Below are 16,221 nucleotides of genomic sequence, written 5' to 3' on the forward strand. Positions count from 1 at the left end.
TCGTAAATTTATGCCAGCGATGATACGGTCGCTGTAACCGTACGCAAACACAATTCCCTTTGAAAGCGGTTTCCTCCCGTTCGGTTCCACTTTTTTGCCCCGTTTTAACTAGAATACAGCGGGGCCGCCATAGCGCCGTCACCGGAAGTTATACTTTGTTGGCACTCGTGAAACTACACAATGTTACCGTGTGTGAGAATCGAGGAGATACAAGACGATTGTAATGATTTCCTACGAAACGATTATACAACAGATACGTAGCAAGCCGTAAGGATGTTATGGACACTAACTTTATGTTTTCCACTTCCTCGGAACATCAAGATGGTTCGCGTATTAATTCCCCGCCGTGGCGTCGACTATCGGGGCGAGAAGATCATAGAAACCAGTTACATTGGAACGATGTAAATAGATTCCAATAACATTAAATGCACGAGATTGAAATCAGCGATATTGTTTGCTTATAGGACGAATTAATCGAACATCAGAGAGCCTTTCAAATAAATTTCAAAAAAACTTCATAGACACGTTAAAATTGGTCATTTTGTAACATCTGAAGAGAAAGAAGATGATTGGGGATTCGAAAAAAAATTCAAGTTAAAGATGCACCTCTTGATATCTGGGAGGAAGATACATTGATCTTGGTCTTCCATCAAAGTTCAGCAGCCGCAGGAATAAATATCTTTTCTATCATTTAAAACCTCGCACATGGGATATTTCTTCCTCCAGTAGCCTTCTAAAAAGTTTAGACACCGTAGTCCTAAATCATCCTCGTTCCAGGCTGGCTGCGCTCGACGCGCTGACGTTTATGATCGAGAAATTAGCCATCAAGCCGCAAAAGGGGGGAAAAAAAGGCCACCAACAAATTGCAGAATTGCGTAGCGAGAGAACGCGTGTATCAAGCGCAAAAATCACCGCTCGGAATACCAATTACAGCATATTAAAGCCTATCCAGGGAGCCGTGGTTTTTCGTTCCATTCCGCGTGCGGCATTAAATTCAGGAATCTAGTCGCGGAATGCCGGCGGCCGATTCCAACGGGAGGTAGTAGCAAGATCGGGGCATAAGTAGACAATACTATTCACGGTGGAACATGCGCGACATTCTTTGCCCGTCACGATCGAGACGGCCGCGAGCGTTTCTCCCGTCGATCGTGGATCGATCGCGATTCCGCGATCGGTCGTCGCCCGTTTGCGACGGTTTCACGTCCGGTGATGCCCTCTTTTATGGAGGACGAGGACGCCGCGTGGATTAAGGCGCTCCTTTATACGGCGATGTTATTCGTTAAGAGGCTCGCGGTACCTGGATGCCAGCTGCGTGTGAACTGTTATCTGGAACTCATAATGCACCTCTTCGGAACCCGGTCCCAAGCAAAACACGAACCGCGTGCCGGCGCCATTACGCGTTCTTACGCCGAGAGGGGGAAATAACCGACACGGGCGAATTCTGGTCGCAACATGGAGAGATGCAGAATCCTGAGCGGTAACGCGGTCGTTCATCGAGGGAGGGTGCAACTGAAAATTAGCAGAGATAGAATACTTAACCAAACGTCACGTTAACACATTGTCGGCCGACAATTTTATTACACAGGAACGACATCATGTCACCGGCTATTATTTCATAATTGAATATAACATTAGAACAATCTAAATAAACTCCGATAAACTGTATTTATATTTTACCAACATAATGAATTGAAATGAAACATTTTACATACATAACACGGTGAACAGAGCTTTTCGCAATATTCTGTATCGTCCTGGGTTTCATCAATTGAAATAGGTAATGCAAATGCAAACACGAGTTTACTCGTGGCCGATCAACGACATTCGGGCATGAAAACACGATCAACAATTTGTTAACACATTTGCACGAAAATTGGCAGAAACCTTGCTCAAAGTCTATACTTTTAGCATATTATCATATTCGTATTACAAATTTGGTACCACCAGGAAGAAATTTAAATCGACGTACTCTGTGCGTATCTATCGTTTATTGGTACCCGCATCGCAAATTTCGCTCGGCTCGTGATTCGCGAGCTAATTACCACAATTTTTTATCAAATTACCGAGCAGGATGGCGTAAAGAGGAAGAAGTTACGGTTCCAAACCCGGCAGGTCATCTCCGGTCGTTTTTACTACGCGGGCAATAAACCGTAATGAGAAATAATTTTTCCCTGATCCGCGATAACGTGATTTGTTGAGTTACACGGTTGGTATAGTTACTAATGTAGACGATTCCTTAAGAGAATGTTATGTTTCGCTAAAATTGCACAATGGCACGCCCCGCCTCGTCCACGGACACGGGGATCGGCCAATGGAAACGTAATGGGCACCTGGCGATTGTAAAAGCTCGTTATTTCCGGAAAGCCGGGGCATCGTTAGCCACTGTCGCATTCTGGCCAGGTACGACACAGGTGTATCGCTTCTTCCAGCCACTCCGTCGCACGAGGACGGCTCACCCTTTAAATGTGACCATCCCACTTACAAAATTATACTCGTCTACACGATGTATCGTGAATCACGCAAATTACTTATAAAGCGATACACCTGCGCGAATAACGTGTTCGAGCGACAGTTTTACGATGTCGAGGCTTTATCATCGGTTTCGTTAGAATTCTTGTCATGATACATTAATGTTGCCAGAATGTTGACAAAACCTCTAGATGAGTCTACTTATCGTATGTTCTCTGTTGGTACTTTAACCAAGCCTTTGCTACATAGATTACCACGGAAAAGGCACCCAATGGAAACACCTAACGATAAATTAACCCTTTGGACTCTAAAGGCCACCTGTACTGGCCAAGCACTTGAAGGCGTTCTACTCCTACGGCCAGTGTCACTGCCCACAATTTTATTTGATTAATAAAAGTATAAAATTCAAAAAAGAATCATACAATTTAGCAAACTGCAAAGAATTTTTTGTGGCCATTCCATGACTGAAAAATTTAAGACAAATGGTCTTGGAGTTGACCACCTGCACACAACCAAATTGCTTGGAGTGCAAATGGTTAATAAAACAATCCAGTGTAAACCTTCTCAATAGAGAAACTAAACATACATTTGCTCACGAGTGAATTAATCACTGGTTCATTGTACAACGACCAGTTCCTCGGGCATGCACGAGTAACACTCGCAAAAATGAATATTTCATTCGACGTTTGAAGAGGACTGCGGTTGAACTGCAGCTTGTGTTCCCCAGCCAGGTACGGGACCGCGTCCCCATGGAACGACTCGATCGCCTACCGCGACAATTCGGAACTCGAGGCACTCGAGGCACACAATGCGGCCAACACATTCCCCCGTGCATTCGGGGACACGCGTGTGCGCGTCGGTACGTGTGAGACGTTCACCGACATCCGCCCTGGCCGATCAGCCGACAGATACATACGCGATCATCCCGTTCTTACGTATACCTGAATTAATTAGCGGGCAATCGCCGTCACTCTAATTGGACTAATTAAGGGACGTTAAACGACCGTGCCCCCTAAAAACTTGTTCACCTAATATCACAGCTCAGAATTCCAGTGTGCCTCGTCCATCGATGTCCGCTCGATCGCGGGAGCCCTTGACCCGTCGATCATCAATCATCTCCGCGGTGACTCGCAACGTTGTGACAAGGTAGAGCGAATGCTTGGGATTCCCAGGTTGTTTACGCATGGAAGCAACGAGCAATCGCGACTACACATCGTCGAGGAAAGCTGGATGGGGATGACAGTGTTTAGAGAGATTCGCTCTAAACAATAGACGTTATACACAGATGGTAAACTAACTATACGAAACTACTATTAACAGAAAAATTCAGTGACTCAAATAAACGCCACTCGACTACGAAGTTAATTTGTTACCAGTCACCGCTTTCACGGATTACCCTAAGCTAAAATGACAACGTGATCGAACATTCCTTCATCACCAGGTGTTTCTCCTCCGCTGAACAATGCGGGTGGTAACAAATTACATGCTTTCGAACATCGATCGGAAAAGTCCCTCGGGCATTTCATTGAGATAAGCAACCATCTACTATCCATTTCCAACCACCTAATGGCCACCATGTGCGGGATCTATTTCGTTAAAATGAGAATCGAACGAACCAGGTGCAAGATCGCGGACCAGCTGGCTCGCGTCGCGACGACGCTCACCTTTTATCAGAGAACGCAAGGAGACACTCGGACCCCATTGTCCCGGATGTCGTATTCGATTCGACGCCTGAACGTCACGTTCACCAGCGATACGGCATCCTGTCGACGACCCCTTATCGGGCTACTCGCAGCCACCTTGGCGGCCTCGAATAAGCGGCGTGACTTTGCTCCGCTCGGCTAATCGGATCGAGACGTGAAAACGCCAATCCTATAATTCCGCGATGCCAGTGCGCGTCTTCCCAGACCTTTTTCCGATTCGGGGAAATCAACCGAATGTCGCTGGACGATCCTGGATATTAAAGGCATGAGGGCAATCGGTGAAAATGTTTGACGATGTGTTTACCAAAACTACGCAATAAAGACACGAGGAAAGTGATTATCAATCACGTTCCACCGACCTAACACATTCTCGTAGCTTCATGCTTAGAGTACACTTCCCGAAAGAAGACTTGATTTACCGATCATTTAAAATACTGTACATATTTCCTTTATCACGAATCGGATCTCTTTGGATTACACTCTGCTTCTCGGAATTTGCAAGATTGTACGACTCCAGTACGCGATGAATATTAAATGTGACGCGACACGGTAAATGTAGACAGTCCGGCGAGCAGAAGCCACGCAATTTCTCGTGATTACTTTGAACGATATTAAAGGGTCTTTTTCTTTCCAGCGCGCAGCTTCCTTTGAATTTACACAGGCCTGGGGGACTCAGTCGTCAAACCTGCACGATAAAATTAACTCGTAACGTCTGAACGTAAAGACCAAGCCACGTCTCAACCGGTGCTCGCGTTCCAGGGTCTGACTCTCGAGATTCACCCATTTCACAAATTAATACGGCCGGTCGAAACGAGATGGAAATTTATTTCTCCGTCTATCCCCTTTTTTTTATAACTCCTCGTCGTCGTTTACCTTGGTCGACTGTACTAATTAGATTTTAGGATCGGGAGATCCCTATCGAGAAATTTCCGTACGCGTGACAAGAAAGCATACGTGGAAATTGAACGTCCCGGGTGCTCTTAATAACCGTACGTTTCGCAAGATCCCGCGGCTAGATTCCCCTGACAGGGGAACAGCCATCGCTATCTTTCCTCTTATGTTGTAACAATAAACCGCGATGCTCGCCGCGATTTCTAATTAGCACCGTGAGTAACGAGTGAGGTGGAATCTTAAGCGACGCCGTGCCGTACATGTGTTTCTTCTTCCCTCCCCCATTCTTCTTTGTAGATCAGTGATCCCCAACATAGTGGTCTTTTCGTATCGTTTATCTTGTAAATAATTCACAGATTTCTCTATAGTTCTATATAATTTCCATCTAATTTAACGATACCTGGCCATCGTCATTCAATTTACTGACACGAATGTTAAGCCATCGAAATATTTTGTGTTGGAATATTTACTATAATTCAACATTTTATTTTATATATCTGTCACTACAGAATAACGAAAGAGGAAGTTTAAGATATAGTCTGTCCTCTCAAGTGCCAGAAAGGACCCTTCGTTCGTTATACGACCCCTTTATTTCGTTATACCCCAATATTTTGTATATCAAATTTTGAAGATGTTTTCGAGTGTAGAAACCAGAAACGTTTCATAATTCAAGCACATCATACCATTTAAATATTGTTTCACATCTTTTCGAGGGCGCTCTGCTGATTTGCGGCGCACTCCACGCGTGGTTTGAGCCTGCAGCAGCCTTCTTACGCGCCAATAATACACGAATCCTCTCCATCATTTCGATGACATCAACTATGATTTTCCTAAACTAAACCTTCCTTCCCGAAAGGTTGGGGATCACTGCAGCAGACATTAGTTACCCGTCGAAAGGAGGCTCTGTTTGGCGATAATACGTATACATGTTGCACTCTACTAAACAAGCTAATTAGAGGGCGCAGCGTCGCGCCGATGAGATACAAAGCTGCGTGTCGTTAAACTCCGATTCGCGATCCATGATTATTCCAGCGAAGACCGGCGCGCGCGTTCTCCAGTCCGCCTGGACGTTTTATTACCGCCACCCCTCGCGCCGTGGTAAAGCCAGCGTGAATGAAAACGCCGCTTACGTATTAAATTATTCCATTGTCGCTATTAAACGCATCGTGTTACGTTCGTTCACCGTCGCCTGGCAGTAAAAAGCTACGGTATCGGCGTTCCAGTTTTTCATTCGCGGTAATTTTACACACCGCTGTACCACCGTCGGCGTAACGGTCGTAAAATGTGTTCTATCACACTTAGAATGGATTTATACAATTATCCGCCGGGAACGGAAGTGGCAAGCACCGATCGTGTAATTTGTTTCAAACTCGCTCGCAGCACGCATCGCCGTGCCGTCCATGCTTTAAGTGATTCTCAATAAGCTAATGAGGAGAGCAAACACGGTTGAGAAACACTGATTTATCTTGTCTAATCGAGACAAAAGATGGGAACTCTAAATGCTCCGTACGAGATGGATCTTAATAGATGCGACGAGAGAAGATTTAAGAGTTCGTTCAGCACGCGGAGGGTGAGATAGCGTCTTCTTTGATAGCGATTGCCTCTCAAATTACCTTATCACGATCTCGAGTTCCATAATCGTTCCGAGACCGCTGATGTTCCAGTCGTAGGCGCACCTGATTTCGAGAAACCTTCCCCTTCTTCGTCACAGTCAATCACCGTTGACGAGGATCATCTGTTAGCAGGAACCGACTGTTCGAGTCTGAAAGCCACCGCCATGCGTCCCTAACGACTCATCGCTAACATCCCGATCGATCGAACTTCCTTCAATTTCCCAGTTCCGTTTACGGTCGTGGCGGTTAGAAAACGCGATATACGTATCGGGGCTGGCTGCACGGGGGTAGGTTAGTTTCCAGGAGACGAGGAGCAAGTATAGAGAGATGGAAAGGGAGGGTGGGAGTACGCGTGGGCCCGAGGCCGGCATTAATGACGGTACGTTCGCGGCACTCGTTCGCCTCGTTACCGTCGCCCTGGGGCAGCCCGAACCCCGTCCTCCGGATCGACCTCACCCGCCCCCGTCGACTCGGTCTCCATCGACTCCTTCGCGTAATGCGGCCAGGATATTATTTGTTTCCACTTGTTTGCCCGCGCACGAGAGAATCTCCCGACAAACAAACAATCTGCCTTTCCAGGAGAGCGTCGACTGACTGGCTTCCCTTTTCCTTTCTGCTCTTTCATCTTTCTCCACCGCCCGCGATGAGGCGTCCCTTTGTATCGTAAATGGATCAGGGAGAAAAAGAGAGGCCTCGCGGAGACGCACGGCGGCGAGACGAGGAACGACTGAAGAGGCTTCATCCAGCGGGAACACACGGCCATGGATGTGCCTTTTCTGTCAATGCTACGATAATTATTTCTGTAGAACGGCCCGTAATGGCTCATTCAGATGGTGTCGCCGGCTTTTTTCAATGGTAAATCGCGCCATTAAGCGACCATAATGAACGCCATCGCCAGCCGGCAGCGCGCCGCACGATCCTGGATGATATTTGTCTCCCGACGCGGTCACCTACCGCGGATGCCTTTTTTCCACCCTCGAATGAAAAGGAACGAAAGGGCTGTCGGCTCCCCGCTGTCTGTTTTGATAGCTGCTGGCAAAGAAGCTTGACGAGGCTTCTCTCGATAGTTGGAGTAGCCTTCGACGAAAGACTCGATACTTTAATTCTCTGGGTAGATAACAGGTTCGATGTCCATTGCGAAAGATGTTCAGACTCCAAGGGATGAAACGTGGATTGTACCATCCGTATCTCGAACACTACCTGCTCGCAGAAGTACAAGCGAATGTATAATTGGAAATTCTTTGATAAAGGTTTTGCTATCGAGACACGTTGTCGCGTATAAATATGCACGACAGCCAAAATTTCTGGGCGATCGCGGCTCGGATAAGCCCTTACATCCTAGAGCGACCGACAGGGTACCCGAACGTACAAATAACAACCGTCTTCCTAGCCGACGCGTCTCCTCGGCGCAACCACCTGTATATCCGTTATTTATTCTCTGTTCGACCGGTGACTGGCTTAATTGCTCGGCCAACATCGGCACCGCTACCTCCATTAGGCTGCAAGCCGCTTAATGCGACTGGTATATACGAGGCCGCTTCATTTACGCTTAATATGGCGCGTACGTGCATGAACTCGCAGGCGGGGTCCCATCGTCTTCGTGGGCCCCCGTGTTAAACGATCGGTGGACGGTTGGACTATCGGAAAGGGCGAAAGGCTTTCGGCGGAATCCTCCCTGGTGTGTTTCAACGTTTATCCGGCCGCGCTTGCACACAATCGCGTTTCCTCCCACCCAGGCACGCCGACCGACTACAAGTCCGCTCGAGTACATTGCATACACGCCAGCTAATGGCTCCGCGGTGCACAGGTAATCCCACCGCATGATCGTCTCTCTCCCAATTCTACCTGCTCGACACGCTCCGTCTTCGCTCGACACGTGTAAATTTATCGCATCCCGTGCCTATCCCAACTGTTGACTGAGCGAAATCCCAGCCGCACTTTTAGCTTGCTGATCAGCCGAGATCGATCCTCGTCCTGGACGTGTAATTGGCTACGTTCGCGCTCCGACACATCCAACCACCCTGCTGGGAGCTCTTCTATTTACTCGATCATTCGGTTACTAGGGTGAGCCTAGCCCTATTTAGAAGACGTCCATCGAAGAAAAGAAAAGGCCACCGAAGAAAAGTCTGCAAGAGGGAAAACTCGACAACTCGTAGCAAACCAGCTGAGATTTGTCAATCCAAATAACAAACATACGAATGTCGAAACCTCGTCATACATCTAAAAACAAGGTTAAACATCTTCCCAAGCACGTGACACGTGTTAGCACTTAGAAGGCAAACACGACACAGAGAATATGTAAACAAATATGGAAAGGGGCCATAAAATACATACGCCACGTATCGATAAACTACATTTGTTAAATTGTAACGTGTATAACGAGATCTTCGGAAAGAAAGCAATTAAAAATTATACAAGGCAGATTGGCTCCACGATTGCCGTATCGTTCGATCTACGTTCAATAAACGTAGCTCGCACGACAAACGACGATGTCCGAAACTCGGTCATCGCGTAGATAAAGTACGATAATCTTCATTAACGTCTCATCAAATTGCGACGAAAACCATTCTACGTCCATTAAAAGTCGTGTCACTCTCTCTGCATATTTGTACAACAATATTTATGCGAAAAATCTTGAAACCCTCTTCGTCCGAGGCAGGTGCATCTCGAGATTGTGTCTGTTGCATATAATTGGTCGAGATACGCATTCGACAAGGGCGCGCGATCGGATGATCGCTTGTAGTCGCTTTCACGTGTACCAGAAACGGTAATTACGCGGCAGTCCATATAATCAAGAGGATTGGCATGGAAGCGGATGCATGCGCAGCGTAAAGTTACAATAACATGGAAAACTCGATCGATCGATCGCTATCGGTTATTACTGGAGAAGGTCACAGGGGAGAAATGGGTCTTGAACTCTTCAACGATCTACATGTGCCCCTTCTGTGCATCTACCCACCGAAGATAATCAAAATTTATTCGAATATCGTGTGATAGTTTGCTCGATTGAACGATGAAACTACTTGTTGTTCATGATGAACTAAGTTGCGCTCTAAGTTGGGTTTAGAAAATATATAATCCTCCTCTCCTACGGTCGAGTCAAAAGCGACCGACGTATTAGTTCCATCACTAGGTTTTTGTACTGTTTGCGCAACTGTGAAAGCTGGATTTAGCAAGACTGAAATCACCCAGGGGTTATAAATAAAAATTAATTTGGTTTCAAAAAAGAAGTCTTCTTTAGTGAGTAATATCCCTATTTGTACGTGATAAATGCGTTTTTAGGTGAAAAATGACTTCAAAATATGGCCGGATCCGGAAATGACTTCAAAACGTAGGATCCGATCCAACCGCAATAAATGTGTGATCAGAAACCACTGTAAGAGAGAAGAGTTAAATAGGGAATAGCGATATCAACCTACCACTTAGAATGACGCGTTTGTTTCAGATAATTAAGGGTTCCTCTTATCGTAACGATCTAAGATACGGCCTCTAAATATACTGTTTAAAAGGTTTCTTACAGAAAGAATCTTTCCATGTCAGGGAATCCAATGCCTCAAACAATATTCGCCGTCGTCAGCACCACTCGGTTTCCCATCCCCCGTCGTCGCATTATTTACAATAACTTTCATTGGCAACACTAGCTATATTTCTTCCGCGCGTAGCAAAACAGCGCAAGCTTTCCCACCGCGACCGAGTTCCCTTACCTCTCTCACACCCGGCTCGGTTTTTTTTTACCGAACATCGGCAGATTTGTGGATAGCCGATCCTCCCAGGGCTCTATTCGTAAAATAAGGATGCGCGATGCGAGCTCGATATGCTAGCCGGCTTCCTTCGAGGCGTATTCCTCGAGGAACCCTCCCTCTCGCGCACCCTCCGGGAGCTTTCACAGCCAGACAAAGCCAGCCCTTTCCGCCAGTCTTCACACCCTCCTCGCATTCTCCCTCCCCCTTCGCCATCACTGTCTGGCCCTGTCTCTCTTTCTCCCTTCGCAACACCTTCTCGGTTTCCTCGTCCTTCCTCTCTCCCTCGTTTGTGCCACCCACCCCCAACCACCCCTCGTTCTCCACCCTTCGCGGCTCTCTTTCCACGCCACGGCGACGAAGCATTGATTGCAGGTTCACAGTCTGGAACCTCAATTGTCGCATCTAAGGCGCGCTTCCACGCCTCGAACAATCGCCTCGCTGCCGCTTCCTCTTCTTTCTCACCCTCTTCCTTCGCGCGCGCACCCTCCCGCCCCGTCCTCGCGGAGTTCTCCTCCGACCAAGGGTCTCTTCTCTGAAAACGAGGAACCGAGCAAACGACGACGACGACGACCACCGTCATCCAGCGGTCTCGTTCCCTTTCGTCAAAGTATCCGTCGAAATTATGACTCCTAAATCGCGTGTTCCCCGCCTCCTACCTCTCGCTGTGCTCCCCTCCATCCTGTGAATGTTCCACGCCATGGAGAAATCCTTCCGATTAACGAGGACGATATCGGGGATCATTCGTGGTCGAGATGTTTCTGCTACCTGGGAGGACGGAGGATAAATTTTTATTCGTTTGAGATATTTGTTCTTCGCTTCAGTTAGAACGTGTCGTCCTTCGAATTGTTTCCATTATAATTTTAACTATGACAGCGATAGTCACTTTTCCACAAAACTATCTCTCAAGAATCAGTACCTATTCCTGGTCCAACCAGATTTAATCTTGCTCTAGAAAAATAGATGAACGAATGGAATAGTTTTAAATAATTACGATTCAGCGAACACCGCAGTACCAGATTCCCATCCGGGTGAATCAGTGCTCCGTCCCCAGAATGCGGCGCTATTGAATTATAATCGCGCGCCTAAGTATTCCCGATAAAGAAACCGCTTCGGCCAGCCAATTTCGCGAAACCGAAACTGGTTATAAGATGGCGCTTTCTTTCACGCGGTAAGAGCATCTTCGGTGTTCCAGCAACCCCTCATTATATTCCCATCGCAGCCCGGTTATTAAAGCTGTTTCTCACTTTTATGAAACAAAGAAGCGCGAATTAAGCAATAAATATATCCCGCCCTACCTTCGCCCCTCCCGTGGGTACCGGTGGGTTCGAACGACCATGACGTGGCCAGGTGCCGTGCACCTTTTATGAAGTAAATTTATACCGCTAGAGCAATTTCTTTTTTCGGAGTTCTTTTGGACTTCATCGCGCTCCATTCGGAACTCTCGAGTTCGTCGTTTTGGCTCGTATAACACGACGTACGGTGTACTATTTATAGGCCTTCGAAAATAAAAATCCAATAGATTTAAAGCTAGTGGCCATCCACCTGGTACGATCCACTTAACGTAAAAAATAGTCTTTCGATGTCTTTAATCGACTATTTGGAAGTACTTCGGTAGTATTGCAATTTCGCATTCTGTTCTATTCCAAATCGTCTGTTTTTATAATTATAAAAACTCTTCTTCTAGTGTATTATACCAAAACATCCACGTGGACAAAACTTTCGTTAAATATAAACACCTTGCTAAGACCACTATCGCTGTTTATTAATTTTACCTCGAGTATTTGCCCTTCCGCCCAATTCAGCCTCAACTTTTTCCAAGTCCGTATTAGTATAGGACGACACCTCTTGTATTTTAATGCAGCCCTGCGACGCAACTGGCGTTTAAAGTTCCGTACATTATCGATCGTACTTTGTCGTTAAAATTTTACACGGTCTAGCTTTCGCGATTGAAAGTTAAGTTGATTAAAAAGTTAACCGGTTGAATAGAGAATAACTCCGAAAGGGAAATATTTGTTCCGAGTAATTACGACGCACGGGCGGCGAAGTGGTTGGAAATTGTCACATTGTTCGGCTTTTAACTTGACACTTTCTCGATAAATCGATCCGAAACGAGAGTTGCACGATCTCGTGAATCCCGTATGAGATTAAATTATCAATTACCTCGGCGGAAGTATTCTAGAACCACTACTCGATCTTTCTACACCGTTACTCTTCCAAACCGTCCGCTGATGATACAACGCGACCTTAAACGTGTCAACTTCGGTTATTTTTAAACTTTATTTTTTGTAAAACCAAAGAAGAGCAAGTACTGCAGTTACTCGAAGTTATTCGGTGCTACGATAGGAAACGATAAAAGAGGATATGCAATCGTTCGAACCGAACCAAACAATGTTTATCTTCCGTCGGATTTATGTACACGCGACCGAACACGTAGTACACGTAACTCCGAAGCAGAGATAAGACCAGCGTTTACACGAATATTTCTATCATTCTCGAGTTTAAATAAGCGAGATGAAATCACCGTTGGTTTGTAAATGTCCTGGAACACCGAACCAGGGCTCTCGTGCACGAAAGTTAGGGCTCGCGACGCATAACTGATCCCAAGGAAGGAACGCTGGACGTGTTTCTGACCAGGATTGCGTCGTATGTATCGCCCAAATAAGTTAACACGACGCGAGTACAATGGACGCGCGCTTCGTCGGGGTTGCGAGACGGGTGAAAGGACGCCACGGCGTAAGGGGGTGGCTTGTTGCGACAATGGCGCGGTTACTTTGTCCAGGAAGCATAGCGCCACCGCTTCCCCGCCCTCCTGGTCTACAGCCACGAGACGCTAATGCAACTTCCGGCGAAGCTCGAGGAAACGAGACGAGGATATACAGCGTGTATTAGGAACAGTTTTACAGCCTGTTTCTATAGAAACGCAGTGAAAGAGCCGCGATTTTCTTCTATCGGACCGATGCTACCTCGGGGATCTGTACTTCTGATATAAAATCAAAGGTTCCTTTGATTTTACAGATGTATCGTTTTACGTATAGGTGTAGTTTTGAATCTTCTTCTGGGTACGATTATCATACTTCAAATAACTTCTAAACTCGTCGCTTTTAATCATATAAATATAGAATTTTGATTGAACGATCGTGGCAAAAGTTTAACAAACGTATAAATTGCAGTTACTTCTTCGATAAACATACATGAAAATCATGAATAACTAGTAACAATAAATAGATGAACGTACTTGCTTTGAACATCTACCGACAAAAATTTGTCTTCCAAGCTGCTTGTTAATAATCGATGTACCTTGAATTTAACGCATACCGAAGACCTACAGTGTTTGCGGAGCATCTTTAAGACTTTTCCCCTGGAAAATCACCCAGAGTCCCGATGGATCCTGGGCTGCGAGCGAGAGGGACTAGATGTACTTTTCTGATCCAAAAGGACATTCATACCTTCCCGACGACGAGTGCCTCTCCAGGCTCGTAACATCGAGTGGTCGGTTCCTTTGAAATAAGAATACCCCTCCCACAGGATCCTCGTTCTCGAGGATCGTGTCTTTATTAAAGGACTTCGAACAGCCTATTTCGTCGTCTACGTTCTCCTAACTCTCGTCCTGGTCGGTTACGACGCTGCCAACGGCTGCAACAGCAGCCAGGCTGGGTCGTTCCAACTTTTTATCGGCACTTCATTGGTTCAGTGTTGGCATAATTAACGATGCTCGTCCCAGCTATCGGCGGAGTGGTATGAGCCCGGCTTTATGCTCCACCTTCTTGACCAACTCTCGAGGATGAAACTTTCGACGAAGTTTATCCCTACCGATGGGGCTAACCTGCTTCGAACGACCTTCCGCCTGGACCTCTTACATGCTTATGCAAAGTTCCTCCTTTCACGAGGTGGCGCTAACCTAAGTGACACGAAAAGGGTCTGATAAACGGATCCAACCGTTTCCTTTTATCTTTCATTAGCAATCCTCGGCGGAACATTCGGTTCTCGAAATGTAATATGATTCGTCTAAATTACTATAGTATTCTAAAGGAATTTAATTGTGACTCCTAGGATATTAGGGGTATCGAGAAATCTTCACGATCAGAGAAAAGTACTGTATCTAACATATTTATCTGCTTGCATAGATTTAAATAATTTTGAGCCACACTCGAGAATCCTCTATATTTAAGTTTGCCACTGCTTCCTCGACACTCGAAATATAAGAATTTTATTCAACCTAAGACGAAACACGACTAATCCCAGTCCACCTTGTACATACCATAATGCTCGAGCAACCAAGAAGGTCAAAAGAAATGGAAAGTCGTCAACGTTTAGGTCGGAATGAGAGTCGGTAATCTAGTCTGGAGCAAAGATAAAAGTTTACTGCTCGATCCTCTGTTATGCCTCTCTCTGTTACGAACGTCCTCGTTCTACACCTGTATCCGTCCAGTTCCGTCTAGCCGACGATAGGACGAAGAGGACGAAAATTGCGAATGCCAGAGAGGAACGGGGAGATCGCTTCGCGTTGGGAACACAATGAACTCCTGCTGGCTTAATATAAATCGCGGTAACGATATTCAAACAGCCCGCTTCCGCAATTACTTCCAGCCTCCTCGATTGCGATTCATACCTTTTTCCCACTGACGAGCGGAATTCCATGTAATGTCGGTTACATTGAAGCCGACGATGAAAGGGACTGAGTTTTCTAATTGTCGACTCCGATCTAGCCCAGCAAATTACACTCGTTAGTAGGTAGCACAGAGGGCGCATTCGCGTAATTACAAAGGCTTCTTGGCATCATTTGTTACCACTAATAATTTCTACTCTGCCGCGATTAGCTTAACCTTAATATTCGGGATTTATTTTCTAAATCGAGTCAGTTCAATCTGCGTAAAAATCTATATCGAAACCTACATCGACCATCCCTTTTTAAATCAACTTCAGTTCTCTTATCGAAAAAAGATAGTAAATTCTTCTAGTCGTTACTATGCCTTCAACGTAATTCGCCTTTCGATCCCATTACGTAAATTACCAAATAAAACAAAAATTGTTTCAGTTATCCAAAAGTTACCGTACAGCAAAAGAAATCTGAATCAAATTATAATTAAATTCTAATCATTGACGTGGTCACTAATACCTCGTAGTTGATGTGACCTTAAATAAAGTAATTAAAAAAAAAAAAGTTATCATAATACCTTCAGCATCAAACCAACGTCACTCTTGAAGGACATCTGTCCTCGCCCGCAGGGTCCTTCCATCTTCATAAAACCAGAGGTGAGCCAATGATATCCGGTCCGATCGCGTAGCCTAGACAAACAAAAAACAAATGTCGGGTCAATGGAATCGTTTGTGTACATCAGCCGTCATAACGCGTATTTCCCTGGTGGAAAGGAAAGTCTTGGGAGGGTGGATTTGGTGGGAAGTGGCTAGGGGCGCGAGGATGCAGTCGCGCCTAATGCGCGTTCCGTGTCGACGGGGCGGCTCGTATAGCGACAGAAAAGGAACCGTTCATCGTCGACGGAGACCTTCTCCTTCAACCGGCTACGATCCTGGCTTGGGGGATGTGAGACACGTGTTTCCACGGTCCCGATTATCCAGCGTCGCCTATTTTACACGCGTATGTTGCTCGCGTAACGTCCCTGTCGATAAAAGCCCCGTGGCTGACGGTGTTCTGATTTATGCGAGGCGCGAGCACACGTACAGCCTCGAATATGGATAAAATTGCCTGAAATGCACCTCTTCGAACGCGGAACAACAACGCGCAGGGAAATTTATTCGAATACCGTATGTGGCGATGTGACGGTACCTCAAGGTTCACGCGTT

This window comes from Hylaeus volcanicus, chromosome 2 (assembly GCF_026283585.1).
Source record: "Hylaeus volcanicus isolate JK05 chromosome 2, UHH_iyHylVolc1.0_haploid, whole genome shotgun sequence".
NCBI lineage: Eukaryota > Metazoa > Arthropoda > Insecta > Hymenoptera > Colletidae > Hylaeus > Hylaeus volcanicus.